Source organism: Falco cherrug, chromosome Z (assembly GCF_023634085.1).
Source record: "Falco cherrug isolate bFalChe1 chromosome Z, bFalChe1.pri, whole genome shotgun sequence".
Classification (NCBI taxonomy): Eukaryota; Metazoa; Chordata; class Aves; order Falconiformes; family Falconidae; genus Falco; species Falco cherrug.
The window spans coordinates 84979431-84999367 of NC_073720.1; positions in this window are offsets into that span (position 1 = coordinate 84979431).

Here is a 19937-nt window from a genome sequence, read left to right on the forward strand (position 1 = left end):
TATGATCCCATATAAAACATAACTGCATCTCATTACTAAGCCTTGGTGACACTTAAAAAGTGTATGTACTTTCTGATGCTCTTGTGTTAAGTGCTCATGAGATCATTGTGTCAAGAACAGTAGCACCTTTGAACTGTTGTGAAGGGAGAAGGCATTTGTAACCCTGTCTACATGCAGTTCAGAGCAGCACCTTTAACAGTGCAGAACTTGGGCATGAGAAATATATGGAACTAATAAGTATACACATGAGTTGGGGCCAGCAACCCAGCACCATGCAGCTGCTTGCTCACTACCTCCCCCTTCCCCGTCCCCCCCCCCCCCAGAGGAGTGGAAGGAGCATTGGAAAGGAATGTAAAACTCAAGGGTTGAGGTAAGAACAATTTAATAGGTAAAGCAAAAGCCACGAAAGCAAGGAATTGCTCCCCCACTCCCCACGGGCAGGCAGGCTCAGCCATCCCAGGGCAGCCGGGCTCCATCACGTAACGGGTACTCGGGAAGACAAACGCCATAATGCCAAATGTCCCCCCTTCCTCCTCCTTCCCCCAGGGTATATACTCAGCATGACGTCCCACGGTATGGAATCCCTCTCTGGCTGGCTTGGCTCACCTGTCCTGGCTGTGTCCCCTCCCCATGTCCCGTGCCCCCCCAGCCCTCTGGCTGGCAGGGCCCAAGGAACCGAGAAGTCCTTGATTTAGTAGAAACATCACCCAGCAACAACTAAAACTGTCACTGTCCTGTCAACGCTGTTCTCACATCAGAGCCAAAACACAGCACTGTTCCAACTACTGAGAAGAAAATTAACTCCATCCCAGCTGAAACCAGGACAGGTATCAGCTTAGACCAAGGTATGTGTCTCCCAAGCACTTGTGTTGTCTGCCCTGTAGCACACAACCACACCAGGATAAAGCCAAGGAGAAGCAGTGGGAAGACATACATTGAAGCCTCTCTCTATGCAGATACCTGGTAATATTGAAACAAGTTGGCAGTGTGCTACAGTGTGGCATGTGCTGTAAGTAAACCTCATGTTATTGCCCCTTAACTAAAGCCTGAGGCTCACTTATCAAAGGGTTGGGTAGTTGGATATAGTTGAGTGTTGTTAGAAGCTTCCAGTAACAGACATAAGATATGGCTACTAATTAAAACTGTCTGCTTACTATCCATGACCCTGAATGCAGTAACTAGAGGGATTTTTTGTTGAAGCGGTTACTGACCGAAGTAGAAGTGTCTATTCTTTTGTGGTTTTTTTTTTCTAATGCCAAGTTGTCTCTTCTTTTTAGACATGTAAAGCAATAGGGACGTTTTTAGTGAATTTCAAGACAAAGCAGGAATGTTTGCAAAGGTAGGTGGAAGGGGAAAGCTCCTGCTCCGTGAAACAGTTCTGGTCAAAAACCTTCCAGATGTGGACGGGGATAATAAGAAAAGAGGGACGATGTGAGCAAGAACACACAATAACAAAAATGTGACTGACAGATGGTATGAGAGGTGCTAACGACAACCAGACCCCTGGTCAGTCACTTAATTGATAAGGGTGAGTGGAACATGGTAATTCTTGTTTTGGAAGGGTTATCTGATTGAGGACCTTGTCAAATTGGATACTAAAGGTAAAGGGGGAAGTCAGAAATGAAAAACAAAGCCTGACAGACAGAAAGACAACAAACAAGCCTGGCGAGTCACAGCAGCAGACAGGCTTTCAAGAAGATGTAGCACACCCAGGCTTTTGCAGCTGGTGAGGCTGGCAGCCCGGGGGCCCATGGTGTGTGTGGGTTCAGTGGGATGGTGCCCACTGGTGGGGTGGTGTGTGTGTGTGTGTGTCCCAGCCCAGTGCTGGCTGCTGGCAGGGTGAGTGCCTGTGTCCTCCCCCCACTGGGAGCGGGTGCGGGGTATATGCACCTGCAGATGTGAAGCTGGACCAGTGTGTGAAAAGGAGGTCCCAGGTCTGGGCAGGGGTGTCAGGTGGGTGGAGGGTCCGTGCTGGTTTTGGGGTAACCCACAAGCGTGGGTTGCCTGTGAGAAGAGGGTACAAGTGCTGTGTGGTTGTAGCGAGCACAGAGCTCGACCAGCCTGTAAGCAAGGGACCCATGAGGGGTCAGAGGCCCAGGGGCTGGGCAGGCGTGCTGCAGGGCACAGAGCTGTGTCCCTGCTGGAGGCAGCAGCCACACTCTTGACATCCCTTAACAGCTAATACAGAAATGTAAATGGTGATGCACACATAGCACAGGATCTTAAAACAGTATGTGACCCCCACTTGAATTAAGGGTTTGCATTGATAACCCTATTGTTCTAACAAATTAGGGCTTAAAGCTTCATAACGGCACCTAAATACTTCCTGTACCAGACTCCTCTAGCTACAATATTAGATTCCTGTTCGCTTTTTGGATGTTGAAGTTTAAGTTTGCTAAATATCAGCTGGAAAACATCTAAAAATGCGGACAGTGCAGCCAAGGGCTGTAGCTGATATGTATCTGGAGGGCTGCAGTATCGTGCAAGCTGTTTTTTGCTTGCTTGCTTGTTGTTTGAATGCAAACTTTTCCCCCAGAATTTGGCTTCTGCCTGGAACTTGATCTGAATTGAAATAAGGGTAGAAGGTGGAAGGGCCGACTGAAGGAGGCATATTGATAACAATCTAGCTGATGTATGGCGTGATGAATGTTTTATATCCCCAGTCACAACTGCAAAGCCCAAGGGCTGAAGAATTGAAACATTCACTTTCTTTTGCATTCCCTGAGTTTTAATTTCAGGAATGTCTACAGAATTATCCTGAGTTACCTGAACTGGCCACAGTTCAGAAGCACATTCTGTGTGAGTAACTATTTCCTCGCTGTGGTGGCAAGACTGAATTCATGAAAGGACAAACAGTAATCAAGAAGTTTTGTTCCTTCCTTCTTTTTAAGCTAAAAACAACTGGGAGATAATTCGAGTTCTCTTACAAGCTCTGATGTGTGAAATAAGGTTCTTCTTCATAGGCTACCATCCTGACTTATTTTTGTAATATTCTTGCTGTGAATGAATGACATCTGGTGATAAGAATCGGAGAATGGGCAAGAAGCAAGATTCATTTGTGCTTTTTTTGAAACCAAACTGCTGCTATGCTTAAAAATTGACATATATGACATAAAAATTATGTCAGTAATTTTTTTAATTATTTTTTTTAACTGAGATTGCTGGAAGTCTGTTTCAGCTGATCTTAGGTGGAATGCAAAGGGAGGCAAGAACAAGGGTTAACAAATAAAGGAGCTGTTGAATAACGAGGAGCTGGTGGAAGCCTCTGCACAGAGAAACACAGGACCAGAAGGTTTGTCTTGCTTCTCTGTGTTCAGACTACTCTTCTTACAGGCAGTCAGGCTGTATAAAGTTATGTGTATCAGTCAGTCTTGAAATCAACCGGTATGCTACACCAGTTGCACAGTGGTACAACTTCATTCCGTTTGCTAGGAGCCTCTTTGAGAGTCTAAATTTATATTCGTTATTGTCCTGCTTTTGGCTGGGATGGAGTTAGTTTTCTTCCTGGTAGCTGGTGCAGTGCTGTGTTTTGGATTTAGGATGACAATAATGTTGATAACATACTGATGTTTAGCTGTTGCTAGGTAATGTTTATTCAAAGCCAAGGACTTTTCAGTTTCTGGGGCCCTGCCAATGAGCAGTTGCTGGGGGGGGGGGGGGGGCGCACAAGAAATCTGGAGGGGACATTATACAGAGAACTGGATGGATTCCTTTAGGTTTTGGGCACAGGAGTGGGAGGGAGATCCTTCTTTTGGGGAGCAAAGGCAGGCAGCACCTCTCTCTGGGCCTACTCAGAGGAGCAGCTCAAGGGATGGGACTTGTTCTGTCCCTGAGTGCCACCTGGAGCACTGGGGTCAGATGAGACAAGCTCCAGATTTGTTGTGTTTCTCTCAAACCCAAGTATGGTGCCAGTGACCAAAGCAGACAAAAGATATTGTCCTATTCTTAATCCAAGTTGGCTTTCACTTCCAGCACAGCGGCATGGCGCTCCCAGATCTCAAGTACCTTCTGAACTGCAAAAGCCACCCAGGTCCACACGAAAGCTCCTTTGGACTTGGTGCATGGGCACATTTTGGTCAGATCTTTGTGTTTAAGTAGACTTCCATAAAGCAACTAAAAAACCCTATTTCTGAAAATGTTTTTGCAGTGGTTAAAACTTAGACTAAGCCAGTTTCCCCAGAGTCAGGGAGACTGGATAGATAGCAGGTTGGGGAGTCACCGTCCCTGGAAGTATTTAAAAGATGTGTAGATGTGGTGCTTAGTGATGGGGTTTAGTGATGGGCTTGGCGGTGCTGGGTTAATAGTTGGACTTGATGACCTTAAAGGTCTTTTCCAACCTAAATGATTCTATGTTTCTAGTATAAGAAGGATTTTACTGTTAGATAACACTGTCATAGTTTGTGAACACTGTACACAGCATAATTCACACAGGGTTTTGTCAAGTTAAAAAAATATCAGGCAGACATTTACTTATTTTTGTCGGTCAGCTCTGGCAAAACCATGTAGACTCAGACATGCTGTGAACATTCTTTGGTTTAATATGAGGGCTGCACTTCTTTAGAGAAAATAGAATAATCCACTGTCATTTTTGGTTTTATCATATTAGGTTTTTGGCAGAGAATTTATACAGTTTCCAATATATACTTATTTATGTGCTACTAACTAGCTTTTCTGCATTCCCTAGAGAAAGCTCCATTAAAACTCTTAATGTGACACCACATATTTTTAGTAGACTAGAAAATAGTTACAGTTTTAATTTAAATTGAAATGACTGTGTAATGGCTGGACAAATCATTCTCTGTTCCCTAGAGGTCTTAATTGTAACTCTCTATTGTTTCTATGCATAAATTTTCTTTTCAAGTGCTCATTCTGAAACACTTACTAATTTTTTTAATGTTCTGTACTCATTTAATAGTTTTTTATGGTTAACAACTTCATGATTAAACTTTAATGTTAAATATAAATGGTGGAAACAATAAGCCTATTCAAGTGTTGGGAAAATAAAGTGTGTTTGTATTTTGAGATGATGTTAATTCAAGGAACATCCTTCTGCAGAAGGAAAGGGAAGGAGAAAACTGCCTTACTGAGCATAATGGGCAGATTTTGTTGTGTTTCCATAGCAGAGGAGCAATAATCGTGCTTGAGCAAGCAGCTCTTCTTTAGCCCTTCCTGCTGACTGCCTTGGGTCATCATGACATAAAATAAATCTTTACACAACAACCACTCAAAAAGCAATCAAGTAGTTTGCCTTTTGCATCACCCATGTTCTTATTCAACTTGGGCTTCCCCAAGAGACAGAGAGGAAGGACCAAGGGCCAACTCCTGCCTCCAGGGAGGTGGCACTCATCCCAGCCTGACACCTCCAAGGGAAGGTGTCTGCCCCTGCTTCACACAGGGTTACCTTGGTTTTCAATGTCTGAGACACACACCTGCAAAGCCTTGTCCTCAGCATTAGCTCTTGCGGTTGAGGTATCTTCATTCATCACAGCCCTGGAAAGTATACAGTCTGCCTCTCTCTATCCCCAGCACTATTTCCTACACATCCTACCCTATCTGCACGCATCCTACCCTGCAACCTTAAGACCCTTCTTACTTATATGACCTTCTCCCTCCTCCCCACCTATGCCACCAGTTCTCTTTCCTCCAGAAGTCTTTGACCTTCCCGGTCCATGGCAGCTCTGAGCACCTTTGCCTTCTACCCAAAGCCTCCCCATGGAGGGTATGCTCTTGGCATCCCTTCCCCAGGTACTCTTTACATCCTATATGCCCTCTGGGTCTTCTGCTGCTTCTCCCTTGTCCATATCCTTGGTCCAGGCTTGAGTCTTCTGAAGTTCTTGCCACCTTTCCTGAAGACAATACAAACAAAGTGAGAGAATGACCTCCATTTCTTGGGCAAAAATCTCAGGTTTATCTTCTGGTAGGAAGACAAATTTCTGTCAGAGACAGACTGTTGTCTTTAATAGCAAGATGAGGTTGAACATTCAGATCATCAGAAGACATCACAATCCCACAGAAGAATTATGTCATAAGAAGCTGTAAACAGAAAACCAAATACCCCAAGATTTGCTAGAGGAGACAATTTCCATGTCACACAGCTGACGCCAGCCAGTATTAAAGCTTTATTTTGTGGTATGTGCCACCATACTCATAAACCATGTGTGAACAGTACTGTCTATCCCAGGACAGGATGCAGCTTGCTCATATGAGTGGGAGGGGAACGCTAGTGGAACTGACAAGCTAAGGTACAGCAGCAGGTTTGGGATCTCCAATACTGGGACCTCTCTTGGCCTACATCAGGCCTTTGCCTGGAGTGCAGGACCCAGGTGTCCCTGTGAAGGTCTGGCCAGAGGGAGGAAGTCCCATGTTGGGTCTCAGAGAAGTTGCCTGTCAGTGCAGGGCAGGGAGTTCCCAGGGCTCAGAAAACACCAGTAAAGTTCTGAGGAGTTTCATGAGCTTGAGGAGGAGTACAGCAGCAAGCACAGAAACTGTCACAATTGGGTAAATATGCCCCTGCAACAGAAGAAAAAGCAATATACTTTTTCTCAGGGTGAAAGATGATAAGGATTTGCCTTGCAAAATGGTGCTAACCATTGTGACAATCAAGTTTTCATTTCGAATTTGAAATTCCCCATCAAAACTGACTTTCCTGAAAACCTGTAGCTATCTGGGAAAGGAGGAAGTAGGGGAAAATATATCCAGCCATGCTCCAGCAGTCATTTGCAGGGTTTCAGCTTCACAGGCCAGCTGTGAAAATGTAAAACTGAGTTGCGGAATGTGCTGGCCTTGAGTGCTAGCAAGGGGAAATTTAGCTAAGATAAAGCAAAGCTCCTAAATGGGGAACAGTAAAGTCACTTGCTGCTGCTGGTAGCAGCATCTTCATTTTGAAACATGGGGATCTGCAGTCACATCTTCCAAAGTCTCTCAGTATCACTGTGCAGTGATACTTTACATCTTCCTAATACAAATGTTCAGGGTGATACAGGTTCTCTTTTAATTAAAAGCTCAGCAGTTAGAAACTCATTCATTTTTAATTAATTGTGTAGTAATAGATTTTCAGTTTTGTTTAACTTGTGGGATAAAACAGAAGTTTAGCGTTAGGATCTGGGCTGCTTAGATAAAATCCTCTTCAGTACAGACCTACGTAATGAAACCTTAAAGCAAAAAGCAAAAGAGCGCCACTACACAGACATAATCAGTTTTAGAGACAAAAGCCTCTTCGTGGGAACTTGTGCTGGAGAGGGTGTTTTGTGGGTTTCCTCCTTGCTTGGGGGATGACAGGTGTTTCAGGGAGGGCAACTGGGGAAGCGGATGCCCTGCAGCTGGGAGCAGGTTGCTGTTTTTCTGCTCACCGGTGCCATGCACGATGCCATGCTCTCCCTCATTGCTTGGATGGAAAGTGCTTGTGCTGCTGCTGGAGCCCCCAGGCTGGTGAGGGTCCCTGGGGCTGGGGAGAAAAGGTGCTGCTGCTGGGCAGAGCACTGAAGAAGGGGCTGGCAGCCCCTCCGGCAGCAGCTGCACTTCGGGCTAATGCTGCATGCGTGGTCTGGTGTGGGCTCAGCACCTGCCTGTTCATACCATGAGGGGTCTCTGGGCTGTGAATTGGGAGGCGGGGGAAAGGAGCTGCAAACGCGCTCAGGGTGCAGAGTGATTGCAGTATCCCCAGCCCCGGAATCCTTGTACCCGAATGCTGTCAGCCCACGGCCACCCAGCCATGCCAGTGCATGGGCTGCAATGGGCAGAGCTGCCAAGAGCTAGCATGAGGATGGGGCTCAGATGCATGGTTATTAACATGGAGCTTGCTCCTGTCCCTGCTGAGCCTGGGGATGCAGCAGCCAGGGATGTTGCCTACATGCTGGTCACTCCGGCTCTGGTGGGGTGGGGGGTGTGAGAAAGCAACATGGCAAGCAGAGGTGAGCAAGTCTGCAGGTCACTAGGCTCCTCCAGTTCCTGCACTCACTCCTTGGCAGGGGTTTTCCCTGTGTCCTACTGCAGACTGAGCACGTCCTCCCTGGGGCAGGAGCAGCTCCACACAGCTGATGAGTGCTTTGTCTGCTGGTCTCCCTTCCCCATGAAAAGCTAGCCGGGAGCCACCACAGATCATTCTGGGTGGAAGCAGAACATCGTTCTTCTTGACTTTGTTTTCAGGGTCAGGGGAGACGTTTTGTTCAACCTGAAGCAAAATGCATATCTTGACTTCCAGGCAGATCTCCCTCAGAAAGGAGCTGACACAGTAGCAGGGGAGAGAAATAATTTAAATGTACCTACAGTGGATGATTTGAAAAGAACCCAAACACCAAAAAACAAGTCAAACCACCCTAACATTTTGAAGAAATCCTTTCTGCAACAGAGCACCTTGCAGACCTGCGCTGGCTCCAGCGATGGCTGTGACCTCCACGGCAGGTCTCCACCTTGGAGGGGCTGCTGTGACACTCAGACGCCAATGTGTCATGGGCTGCCAGGGGCAGTGCCTCCGTCGTTTGGGTTGCTTTCAAGTCTCGTGTCCCTCTGTGTGTGTTTTTTTCCCAGTGTGCTGCAACTTTGCAATTTTGACCATATTTTAAGCTGTATAGTCAACTTCTCTTCCTTTTTTTTTCTTTTTTTTTTTTTCCTATAATTTTTCTGCAACCAGTTTATAAACTCTAGGATTGGTGGGGTACCCCTATCCCCTTCTCATGTTCCTGAGTTGGATGCCTTGATAAAAATGAGGTGACCGAGGCTGATGAGCTGTAAATCATTACTTAGTGGAGAATATTCAAGTAAAATCTTAAAGCCATCTTGCTATACTCTTCCTTGGACATCCCGTGCTGGTCACAGCCAGATGGGCTGAACAGACCTGTGTGGTTGCTCTTATTTTTTTCCTTTGCTTAGAGAAGTTATTCTAACTGCTTATCATGTATATGGTTTCACTTAGCAATGGCCTTAGAGAAAAAGCTAATTTCTTCTCAAAAAGACAAACTCAAAAGATTTTACTGCCCAGCCCAACAACCACCCCCAACCCCCACCCCTCAAATGTAACAAGAATGGCTAGTAAGTTTCTGGTATATCAAATGGAATTTATTAAACTTGATATCAAGGATTGTGTAAGGTAAATTAATTAAATTGATTAAGTAGGGCTCAGGTGGTCATGGGCAGGTCACGATGATCTCTGGGTTGCTGCTGGCACACCAAGGTTTATTAAAATGATAAAGTTACAACAGGAGAAGATCCTGCTTACTATGCACAGAACAGAAAGAAAGAAAAGAAGGTTAATCAACAAATCATAATCATATAAATGAGCACAAGCTCATCCTGAAAAGCAATTACTTTTCTGGGCAATTTCATTCAACAGTGGTAGGCTGTGCTCTTGAATCATGTCTCTAGCAGAGACACAATTAGCACCAAGATGGCCTCATTATGTCCTATCAAATGTAAACAAAATAAATAAATAAAAAGGATCCCTTGCAAATACATCCTGTTCAGTGATTTTCATGTATTAATACATTTTATGTTAATTTAATCATAGAATGAATCTTTGAGGATATGCCTTGTAAATAATTAGTAGAACTCCATTTAACAGCAGTGTGCCAGACCTTTCCCCCAAAGGACGCTGAGCAGTATGTTGTATTTTCTGCAACAAGCGATCTGAATATTGCTTTGGATGCAGCTTCTCTAGCCCTAGTGTTGAGCCCTCTGCTGAAAGGAGCAAACCAGGATGTCACATTTGAAGTTACAATGGATTTAAATTTTCTGTAGGTTTTTTACAGTTTTAGTAAGAGCAAACCAACATCTCTGCGTGCTCTGTCTCTTCCTGGCCAAGCAGACCATGCCTTGGAGGTGTGAGACATGCCTGTCCTCCTTTGTGGCCTTCTCCCCATTGAGCAGCACCTGGGGAAGGTCAAGGCTGGAAATGCTCCTGGTCGCCTGGGGACCACCATGGTGTGCAGGGGGATGACGGATGACTTCCCTTTCTCCACCGCTCTGCTAGCTGTGGTTCTCCTAGAAGCACACCTGGCTCTTTTCGAACACCTCCCACCAGCCCATGGCTTGTGATTTCTCCCAAGACTGAGGGTGCAGGACCAGGCAATAGCACTCACTGGGGCAGGGGCTCATGGCCTGGGGGTCTGGGATTGGGTCCCGCACCACAGGCAGGGTTTGGGGTGGGCTTCAAAGGGGCTGTTCAGGGCTGCAAGTGCCCTCAGGACCCTGACACCGAGCTCTCCTGTGAGCAGGATGACACATGCCCGAGATTCCCTTTCAGACTTTTTCTTCTGTCTACATTGTATCTTGTTTTTTTCCCTCCTTTCACCTTCCATTCCCTTTTCATTCAGAGGTGTCTCTCTCCCAGTGCTGCAGGAAGCCTTCTGCAGCACCGACTGTTGTGCGAAATTCTCACACTCACCACCCATCTTGCCCTTTGCATGGAGCTGGGCATCTTCTCTGAGTCTATTTCCCTCCTATGCGTTGGCTGGAGGTTGCTGGGACAGGACTGCAAAACCCCATGGTTTCCAGAAGAGCAGAAGTTGCAGGTTTTCTCCATGCAAATCACAGAATCACAGAATGGTTTGGGGTGGAAGGGACTTTAAAGATCATCTAGTCCATGGGCAGGGACACCATCCACTAGACCAGGTTGCTCAAAGCCCCATCCAACCTGGCCTTGAACAATTCCAAGGAGGGGGCACCCACAGCTTCTCTGGGCAACCTCTTCCAGTGCCTTGCCACCCTCACAGTGAAGGGTTTCTTCCTAATATCTAATCTAAATCTTTCATTTTAAAGCCATTCCCCTTTGTCCTATCTCTACAGGCTCTGCTAAAAAGTCTGTCCCCTGTGCAAATGGTCAGCAATGGTCTCTTGCTTCCAGAAGTTGTATCTCTGCCAGGACCCCACAAATAATGCAGCTCCTACGTCCTTTGCAAACTCTTCTCCTGCAGCATAACTTCTATTTATTTTTAGAAATATTTCTCTGTTCCTTTGATGTTAGCTAGGGGTGGTATGGGCTTCTATTGGACCACTCCTGAAAGACCAGCCCTCTTAGCATTTCTTGGCACCAGGAACTGTCCCAGGTTTCAGCCCTGAAGCAAGCAAAGCAGAGATGGTTTGAGCCAGGTCTGTGGCTGGTGACCCCACTCAAGGTGACCGTTTGGGGCAGACCACATCTCCAGACACGTTAGTTGTTGGGAAACACAAAGATCTGGCATCCCTCTGGGTGTAAAGCATAGTAAAATGCTGAAGCTGCCTGCTTCGCGCCCTGCTGATAGTACACACATGCCAGAAGAGGTTCATGCTCTTCCTTGGTGGCCAGAGAGACTCTACTCAACCCCACAGCCTTGGCTCCCCACACAGATGATGGCACCAGCACCTCCCATCCCTGCATAACTCTTTCCCATGGAACTGGGCCGGCTCGGTTGCCATCCAGCACTGACGGAGGGCAGAGCGCGTACACATAAAGCCTGTATCAAGTAGGCACAGTGAGAGACTGTGACAAGGCACTGGCCATATACTGTCGATATGGGCACACGCTGGTACATGCCCGCTGCGTGTCTCTGACAAATTGATGCTTCTCATCCTATCCTTACAAGCGCTGCACCTCAGGTAAGACCATCTCTGTGTAGCTGGCTGCTACAAACACAAGTTCCAATTATGAACTCCTTCTCCAGAGATTTTTTTTTTTTTTTACTCTGTCTAGATATCAACAAGCTGGACAAATAGGCAGGGAGGAACCTCATGAAGTTCAACACAGGGAAATGCCAAGTGCTGCCCCCAAAAAGGAACAACCGCAAGGACCAGCATACGCTGGGGATGACCCAGCTGGAAAGCAGATGACAGAAATAGCCCTGGGGTTCCTGGTGAACACAAAGGTGACCATAAGCCAGAAAAGAAGGCCAGTGGCATCCTGGACGTTGTCCAGAAGTTTGGGGGAGGTGAGCCTTCGTCTCTCTGCAGTGCTGGTGAGACACATCTGGAGTGTTGTGCCTAGTGCTGTGCCTCCCAGAACCACAGAGGTGATGAAGGGACAGGGACATCTCTCCTACAAGAACAGGCTGAGGCAGCTAGGACTGTTCAGCCTGGAGAAAAGAAGGCTCACAGGGGATCTTATCCATACGTATAGATACATAATGGGAGGAATGAAGGTGAGGGAGCCAGCCTCTTCCCAGTGGTGCCCAGTGACCCAGTGTTCCTCCTGAACATCATCAGCAAACACTTTTTCACTGTGAGGGTGACCTAGCAGTGGGCCAGGGAGGCTGTGAAGTCTCCATCCTTGAGGATGACCAAAACTGGCCATAGTTCTGCTCACCAGCTCTAGGTGACTCCGCTTGAGCAAGCAGTTGGACCGGGCCATCTCCAGGAGTCCCTTCCAGCCTCCAGCATTCTGGGATCCTGCCCTGGATTTTCACAGAAAGTGCAATTTAGGGAAACTTTTACCTTTTTATACAACAGAGGCAATAACATGACTGGTATACACAAGGTATATTATAGGGCAATGGAAAAACTTTGATTCAGACAGGAATGGGGCAGCTTGTGGGTAACTGAGACTGCTGACAGAAAGTATATTTGCACTATACTTTGTAGCTTTATGAAAACAATGCTTTTGCCTCCAAAACAAAGTACTAACAGGTATCATGAAAAACCTCAAAATCTGGAGCAGAAAGCTCGAGGTGTTCCACGTCTTGTGCTCGCGGACACACACATCTTTTGTGCGGGAAAAAAACTGTTGGCACGTGTGGTGTTTTGTTATTATGGCCTTTATTTGGAAGCTGTTCAAACATTTTCAGTGAGGTCTAGATGGGAATTTGTTTCTATCTCCTGGCTAAGCTTGTTGAAACAAGAGTGCCTATTTCAGTCACGATGCCATGAGCATGTTCGTGTTTCTGTCCTCATTCTGTTGCAACATGAGGGCATGTTTGCTGTTTAAGTAAGATGTAGTGGAACTGCACAGCGGATGTGTATTAAACAGTGGGTTTTTTTCCCCCCTAAAGCTGTTTTGTACATTCCTGCAGAATAAATTATTAGTCTGCTCTGACATAATCATGCATCAGGAGGAGCATACTTCAGTCAATGTTGTTACCAGATGCAGCTGCTAAAATCTTTCAAAAAAAGACTAAAAAGACATCACGAAAGAGGTTATGGTTCAGGATGGCATCCTGCAGAGGCAGGAGAGGTAAAAAGTCTGTGTTTGCATGTGGCTGTAGCCATATACAAAGAAGTCCGTACTTGTTACCCAGCCAGGAATTCCCATGAAAATAAAACATGCTAGATTCTAAATCAGTTACACTAGATTTGGAAGACTGCATAGATCTTGTAAGACTGTGGTACGCACAGAAAGGATGGTCTAGTTGATCAGAGTCAAATGCTTAAGCCTTGCAGCTGAACCCCTGACAACACCAATGTGAACTTTCTTAGACATGGCCAGAGATTAAACAAATTTGGTTCTAACAAAATGGAGATTGGGGAAAAAAATGCCCACATCAAACAAGCCTGCACTGCACAGTGTTATGGAGAGAGATGTCCTTGCTTTTAAAACTGTTCTAGAAGAGGGATATAATTATCTGGTAAAACCTATTGGTTATCATTTTCTATTAGTTCTATAGGACACTTCCATTATGGAAGGTCACTTTTCTGCCGCTACTATATTGCATTTTGTACAACAAAGTACTCATAGGATGTGACATTTGGTGTTCTGCAAAATAAATTACAATTCTTGTCCTGTGAAAGCAGCTAAAAATAGGAAGAGAGAGCAGACAGTTACCTTGCAGCATATGCCATCTTTAAATGCAGGCAAAGACCCCGACTTGATGAGGGGGTGAGTCTGAACATTCATGTTTACGGCCAGCGCTTTCTGACTTGCTGATGCATGGTTTTATCTCGTGAGGGGGCCATGGCTCCATGGTTAATAAATACCAGTTTCCACACATTGTAGCAGCTTTGTTTGCCTGCCTCTGGCACACAAACGAGAGATGGAGAGATCATTCCCATTTTATAGCAGTGTTAACACCAGGCAAAATCTTTTGGGTTTGTTTAGATGAAATTTGGCGTTTGGTTGGCAGGTGGCTTACATTAAGAAGCAGATTCTTAAAATGGTTGTGTTTACTACACTGTGGTATGTACTACATAGTGGTATGCACTACATAGTTGTATACATGTGCCATGAATGCCTTGAAGGCGAGTGCTGTGGTGTGACCTGGCCCCATCTCACACTTGACATTTGCATGATGTTGCACAGGTCCAGCGCTCAGCTCTGTGCCACGGTCCTGCTCGCAGAATCGCTAGGAACTTCCGACTTTTTGATTCTTGCCTCCAGGAGAAGCACTTCAAATACTTTCCCCTAATAAGCAAGTAACTGAAGGACTTCCCCTGACACCTACTGCTGTCTCCTTGCCCAGAAAGAGCCTGGTAAGTGAAAAGAAGAAACAGGACCTTGCTCAAAGCCTAAATGGAATATTTCCTAGGCAGGGCTCACAGATCTCTCATTATCTTTGAAGAGGTGGTTGCTCTCGCCTTCAGTCCTCTTTGTTCGTGTTCTACACACACCCCCCCCCACACACACACCCACACAGCCCCCCCACATGCACACATGCATGCGCACACGCACACACGTGCACGCACACACACACACAGTTTTTAGGTCTGGATTTGCTTTGTGATGGTGCTGCTGGGCCCACACCATTTGTTAGCCCTTGCACAACATTGCCGTGCTGCACATGGGAGATACTCATTTCTGACTTATTACAGATGAATAAAAACTTGCATTAATAGTTAAAAGTAGAGTATTAAAGCAGTGCTTTATGCAGGGGTGATTGATGGCTTCCATTACACTCCATTAGATATTTTATTCTTGTTAAATGAAGAGCAGCCAACTTTGTCAAGTATTTTTAGTTCCCTCTGGTCTTATTGGCTCCATCTATTCTCAGGGATGTCCTGTAAATGGCCACATATGGCTTTGTGTCTGTAGGAGTGATGACCGTACAGCTGGCTTTCATTGCCCACCAATTTACCGGAGCCCCCTTTATTGTGAGCCTGACAGCACCAGGGAGCTTTGTAGAACTAACAAAATATATCTATTTTCTAATTGTCTATTTATCACCTTCCAGGGATTGGTGGGCCTCTCATCTGAAAGCAAAGGGGGGACAGCCTTGAACAATGATCCTTGTCAGGGCAGTTGCTCACTTTAAATTAGGGTCTCATTGCTAAATAACTAATTTAGTCCTGCTATCAGACTGAAAAAGTGGGTATTCAGTGCAAAGTGCCAACTGGGGAATTGATTATGTCTCCTCTTAGTGTGCATGATAAAAGTGCCAGACCTGCAGGCGGTAGGTAGCACCCCAGAGGCCAGCAGCTTCCTGGCACGGAGGGTTTGCACTGGACCACGGGGCAGGAGCTGCATGGGGGAGCTAGACCCCAGGAGCCTCAGCATGTGCCTCTGGTGCTCGGGACCCCTGCCCAGTGCAGAAGATGTGTCCTGCTCCTCAGGCAGGCGGTGACGGAAGGAAAGCGGGTCACTGGCGCTGCCTCCAGCCTGGAGTCAGATCAGGAGGGAGGCAGGGAACAGAGGTGGCTCAGGAACAGGAACAGATTGAGGCTCTGGGAGGATGGAGGCTGTCTGCAGTTTAGTCTCCCAGAAGATATTTGCACAGCATCCCTGTTTGCTGTGAGCCCTCTTCTCCCATCAGCATTCCAGAAGAACAACCTCAGCATCTCTCATTAATGGTGAAATCTTTCCCAGACAGATCTAAGCACTGAGAAGCCTTTTTCCCAGTTGTCACCTGGGTCTGGGCTCTCTCCACAGCTGTCTGGTGGATGCTGAGGTGCCCTTCTAAGAGCTGCTCTGTGGGTGACTTACCTCTGCCCAAGGCAGACTGAGGGGGGTGGGGGTGGGAGGGACAGCATGCAGTGCTGGCCCCAGGGATTTTTAGCCAGCAAGGAGTGCATTAGAAAATATTGTTGTATAAACAAGGACAGCATAGACCGTTGATTAGCAAAATAATGTTAACAACAGGAGAATGTGTATTGTCTGTGTGCTGGAAAACACACACACAGATATTAACATACAAATATTCATATAAATACATATATCTGATATTATAATATCATATAATGATATTAAAGGTCTTTTTCTACCTAAATAATTACCAGATTCTATATTTGTAAAACATAAATATTTATGTTAAATGACAAACAGCTGGTTATGAGTCTTGTAACTTTCTCCCATACGCCCCTTCTCCCATGCAGCCTGAGCTGCCATATGCCTGCCTCTGCGAGTTTTGGGTCTGGTTTTGAATTCCCTGCTGAGGACTACGGTGCGGATGCGCAAATGCATGAGCACCCTGCACTGCACTTAGGGAACTTGGTTTTGAACACAGCCCACTGTCACCACCCCCATCCCAGCTAAAATCTAAAACAGCACTGACTTCGTTGAGAGGAGGGTTGAAGTATGAAGGCACATGCACAAATTGCCAGCCTCTGCCTGGGACTAAACTAGGCAAGAAACCACTGGAATTTGCGGGCGATGAAAGGGGGAAAGGTTGGCCTGCTCCAGGGGCTCCCTGCTCCAGGGGCTAAACTAGCAAGGCAAAAAACAGCAGGCGTGATGGAAGGTCCAGGGGAGGCAGCGGGATCACCCCTCCAAGGAAAGAGATCAAAATGGAGTTGTGGTGGCATTTGGACCAAAATGACCATAATAGGGTGTAAAATCAGCAAAACAGGGACCAATGTGGAAAGAGTAAATGGGGATAAATTGTTTATTTGGGAGGGGAGCTGAAAGGTTGTACAGGACACAACAAAGCACATACTAGGGCTGCCCTGCTGACATTGTGGCATGGCACAGCCCATGGCAGGAGAGCCAGCAGTCTCCTGTGCCTGACCAGCCTCCTGGGCAGGAGGAGAGCCCTGAGCATCCTACGAGAAAAGCTGAGGATGGAGGGAAACAGGGTGAGGACAAGCTGACAGCCACGAGGTCTCTGGCAGCATTGATGGGACAGACTTTCAATGCTTTCTCCTTAGGAAAAACCTGCTAATACATGCACTGAAAAAGTCATGGGAGAGTTCTTCTCCATTCCCAAGGGAATTTGTAAAGAAAATCTATCATCTTTCTATTCCAGCTACAATTTGAATTTCAGCATAGGTGAGGAAACAAAAGGGGAGAAGATCTGTTCCCAATCAGCATTATAGCTAGTGAAGAAGCACTTGTGCTTATTCCTTTTCAGACATAAATCTCAGAAAATATTTGCCTAGTACTGTGAGCTAAGCCCTGAGTCACCTGTGTAACCTCAGTGCTAAAGACTGGAAATTGCAGTCCAACACTAAGCACCCCAAGTTGTTTCCAGTGCACAACAGTGCATCTGACATATCCAGGAGACCCCCTTTCCCTCTAAGCCTTTCCCTCGCCTCTCCCCTGCCCCAGCCCAGGCTTATCCCCTGCAGAGACAAAAAAGGCTTTACCATATGAGCTGAGAGCAGCAATTTTCCACTTTGTTCTGCCTCTGCGGCGGCTGGACATGCTTGGTTCTCCAGGAGAGGGACCCTTGGCAGCAAGCAGGCCAGCACGAGTGTGCACTGATGTATTTGGGACACACGTCTCCCCTTTCTCTGTGTGTCTTAGGCTGGTTGTAGCTCTTCCCTGCTTCTAGTCCCAAGCTCAGAGAAGCAACGGACAGAGGCAGGGCCTTCCTCGCTCCAGGTCTCAGGTTCGCTTGATACTATTCAGGATTCCTTTTAATGCTGGAATTCATTACTCCAGGGAGGGGAACGGTATGGAATTGAACACCTTTTGCTTCCTGCTCCCATGAGTTACAGGGGCTGGACTGCACTGTGGCTCATGAGCTCCGTCTGTGCATTCTCTGTGTGATCGCCTTGTGCTGTGCCACCCCCATCACGTCCCCTGACAGCAGCTATGGTAACTGAGCACAGCCATCAACAGCAAACATCAGCATCACCTCTGTGGGAAAATCACATTGAGGGGGAAATCAGAGAAAAATTGGGTCCTAATAGAAGCATAGTATTACAGAAAGCTTTTTAGAGTAAAATACAGCTATCGCCTTCAGGATGGTTGGCATGCACAGGATCTCCATCACCGCGGTTCCCCAAGGCACACAGCCTGCTGTCCTGGAGGAGCAGTGGAAGGTGGAGCGGAGCGGAGCCACCACAGCCGGGTTCTGCTGTGGTCCCTGCAGGGCTGGGCACACGATGGTACCACACAGCCCATAAGCTGCATAGTGGCTGCAAAATATATGAGAAGGTGTCTGTTGCTGGGCCAACAGCTGTGGCAAAGACCAAGCAAAACCTCATGATCTGTGAGAGAAGGTCCTGAACTAGGCCCCCTCAGCACTTCAGAGCCTTCTGACCAGGACACGTTAACCACTAAAAGAAAACAAACTACTGAAGTGATAAGACTCAAGGATGCTAGGGTGAAATAATTGTGGCAGTGGGAGATCACAAACCTCCTACTCAAATGGCCCCCCTGAAGAGAGTGAATCCCCACTCAGGGGGCATGTGCAGTAAATTTAGAATGAACTGTGCCTTTAAATGAAAGCAAGGGAACTTTACACCCATCATAATGAAGGAATGTATGACTGGAGTCACTCAGGCTCCACCTGAGAGTAAAGAAAAACATAAAAAGTCGATGAATGAGGGGACAAGTGGGGAAAACACCACCGAGTACAAGTTAAGGGAAGATGCCACTGAGACGGACTCCTGGGACTGGCCGAGGGGCTGAGCCTTGCTTCTCCCCTCCTTGGGACGCCTTGGGTGAGACTGAAATTAAGCACTTCTTCGGGACACTTAGAAATATCTCTAGAGAATCACTTTTCAACATTTGTAGTGAGGCTGTATTGTTGTAACTTTTCCACACGTTTCATACTTTATAACATCTCATTTGCATGTGCCTTTTTGCAAACAGTCACTATCACTGGCAATCCAAGAACCTGTGTATCTGTTGCACAAATAAAACTGCCCTGTTAAGTAGCTGATTGTCACAGTTTCTCATGGAACGCGACCAAACCCTGGAGTATGGCCGTGCTAGTTCACAAGTGCGGCTGGACTGGCAGTGCAGGCCGCTATCAGTGTATCCAGGCCTGCAGTAGTTTAATACACGTATTAAATGCGACTGGACTGATAGTGGTAAATTGGACATCACTTAGAATTTAAACCTAGCCACACCTAACCTCCCACCTCGGTGAGGAAAGTGGGAAGGCAGGGGCGGGGGATATTTCCTGGTGAATTACTCCATCCCCTTTAACACAACAACCTCCTCAGCTGGCTTGAGCAGGTCAAGCATGAAGGGGCATTTTTCTTGTCTGAAGCTTCGGTCTAGCAGGGCACCCTGCGCTCAGCTGTGGCATCTACCATTCATGTCCTGACTTTGGTCACTACACACTCTTCCATTAAAATGCCAGAGATGCCAGTGGGTTTGAAGGAAGTTGAAACTTTTGCAAAAATCAATGTCCATATGCAGCAAAACCAGCAACCCAACACAATGACAAGTTTCTTCCCTGGAACTTGCACACAGTAGCACCAAAAGATGAAAACACCTTTCCTTCTCCCCCAAAACACTGGCTTTGGAAATAAATTTTGCAAACCTGCCTGCTGTGTCGGGCTCTGCTCCTTTCAGGATATAGGCTATGCAAGGTCAGATTAGCAAACATGGATCCCTGTCCCAGCCCAGCAGCGTCTTAGCATTATGGAATGACAGCAAGACACCAAGTCTCTGGCGCTGCTGGCAGATGCATGGATTGTTTGCAGCTTGCTGTGCACTGCACTGGACCTGCAGCTCGGTGTAGCCACAAAAAAAGGGAAAGGTGCACACAAGCCCTATGCACAGTGCTGCTGTCAAAGGCATACACTGTTATCACCCACCAGGACATGCCACAGGACACATGGTCTGCACAACCTACTGTGACAGCACATGACAAAGGCAGCAGATCCCAATCAGCCACCCACTGCTGGCTGCTCAGCCTGTGCCATTCCCA